We start from the raw sequence: 2,625 nt of genomic DNA on the forward strand, positions 1-2,625 counted from the left end.
GATTCTCTTGCCTCAGCCTCCCGAGTAGCTGGGACTACAGGCACCTGCTGCAACACCTGGCTATTTTTTTGTTGCAGTGTGGCCGGGGCAAGGTTTGAACCCACCACCCTGGGTATACAGGGCCAGCACCCTACTCACTGAGCCACAGGCACCAGCCAACAATTAATACTTTTTTTTTTTTTGAGACAGAGTTTATGTCACCCTTGATAGAGTGCTGTGACATCACAGCTCACAGCAACCTCAAACTCTTGGGCTTAAGCAATTCTCTTGCCTCATCCTCCAAAGTAGCTGGGACTACAGGTGGACGCCACAAAATATTCTCAATATGTAAAGAATATTTGGAAATAATAAGACAAATACCTAATAAAGAAAATAACATGAACAGAAACCCTTATAAAATAAGAAATATAACCATCAGTAAACATGACCTAAAAAGGTTCAGTATACCAATAATCAAAAGAAATGCAGGCTCGGCACCTGTGGCTCAAGTGACTAAGGCGCCAGCTATGTACACCGAAGGTGTCGGGTTCAAATCCAGCCCGGGCCTGCCAAACAACCATGACGACTGCAACCAAAAAACAGCTGGGTTGTGGTGGGCACCTGTGGTCCTAGTTACTTGGGAGGCAGAGGCAGGAGACTCACTTGAGCCCAGGAGTTGGAGGTTGCTATGAGCTGTGATGCCACAGCACTCTGCCCAGGGGGACAGCTTGAGGCTCTGTCTCAAAAAAAAGCAATTTGTAAATGCATCATGAATACATGTATATGTAAATTTGAATGATGGGATTGTGGGGGGGGTTTGGTTTTGCTCATCTTAATTTTTCTAAAATGAACATGGATTATTTCTCTACAAGTCCAGTAAGACTTTTGTCTCCCAGAATCAGAAAGGATACTCTTATTAACATAGCCAAAGATGACTTTTTTAAAACAATTTTATCATCAGCTTGATTAAAAGTATTAAACTCCTAGATTTTTTTTTTTTTTGAGACAGAGCCTCAAGCTATCCCCCTGGGTAGAGTGCCATGGCATCACAGCTCACAGCAACCTCCAACTCCTGGGCTCAAGCGAGTCTCCTGCCTCAGCCTCCCAAGTAGCTGGGACCACAGGCGCCCGCCACAGCGCCCGGCCATTTTTTGGTTGCAGCCATCATTGTTGTTTGGCGGGCCCGGGCTGGGGATTCGAACCCACCACCTTAGGTGTACGTGGCTGGCGCCTTAGCCGCTTGAGCCACAGGCGCCAAGCCCTAGATTTTTACATATTAATCCAGTCTCATCAAGTACAGTTGATTTTTTAAATCTAATTGCAGTTTTTTCTATTTATTTCCAGTAAGTTATACCATGACTGTATCCCCAATTCAAATCCCATTGCCATCTCTTGAAATAAATAATTTGGCTTCACACTACCTACAGACAGGTTCAGGACCAACTCTGGGCTCACTGGGGCCTTTAATAAGAATGTGGAAAAAGTCGAGACCCAGATGGGAGCCTAATGGCTTGCCCCTCTGAGCCTTACTTGGTTGTCCAGAGTCATTACCAATAGACCTTAAATTTGGCAAATTGTGAATATACCTTAAAGGATTCACATTATCCCACATTTCATTTCATCATAGCCAAAAAAGTCTAGTGAGAAACTGTCAAATTCTTCACCTAAAATGAAGATGCACTGTGTCTGTGGGGCACCCTTGATGTAGGTCACCCTAGTAATTCTATCTTTAAAGGAAGAAATTAAGGTAAAATACATAGTAAGTACAATTCCTTCTTTTTTTTTTTTTTTTGGCTGGGGCTGGGTTTGAACCTGCCACCTCTGGCATATGCGGGTGCCCTACCCTTTTGGGCCACAGGCGCGGCCCTGTAAGTACAATTACTAATAGTAGTGGCTCTAAATAAATAAATGTTGCTTAACTGGATTGTTTACATTGCTTATCTTTACAACTTCTAGAAAACATACTCATTCACTCCAGACTTATCTCTTACATTCTTTCATGTATATCACTGACATGCTAATTAATCTTTAATCTTGCTTTTCATCATTATTCTTTTGCTTTAAAAATGTTCAGTTTCCCTGTTACGTAACATTAACCTTTTAGCTTCAGTGTCCTTAACGTTAGAGTATTAATAAATGTTTAACGTTATTGTATCGATATTCTCATCTTTAAAAAACATTTTATATACATACATATAAGATTTCTTAGAGAATAACATATATAGTACCTACAGATAAGACAGCCTATTCCATATCTCCACATGGCAGATGCTGCAATACTTACTGTCCTTCTGGTTTTACATTAAATGCCTGGAAGCTATTATATAAGTATGTCTTTCTTTCTCATGAAGATACTTTGCAGTGAGAAAAACTGCATAACTAGTTTTTTGATTGCTGTATGATTATATTGGGCAATACCAAATTGGATGTTTATGTATATATTTCAATAAAATGTAACAGAATAGCTTTTTATGTAATTATCTGTTAGATGTTACATAGTACTAAGAAGAAATGCCAAGCAGAATTTTTCAGTAACCATGTCAGTTAACAATGATACAGTTCTCGGCTCGGCACCTATAGATCAACTGGCTAAGGCGCCAGCCACGTACACCTAAGGTGGCGGGTTCGAATCCCCAGCCCGGACCC

Source organism: Otolemur garnettii, unplaced genomic scaffold (genome assembly GCF_000181295.1).
Source record: "Otolemur garnettii isolate 467f Iridium unplaced genomic scaffold, OtoGar3 scaffold00013, whole genome shotgun sequence".
NCBI lineage: Eukaryota > Metazoa > Chordata > Mammalia > Primates > Galagidae > Otolemur > Otolemur garnettii.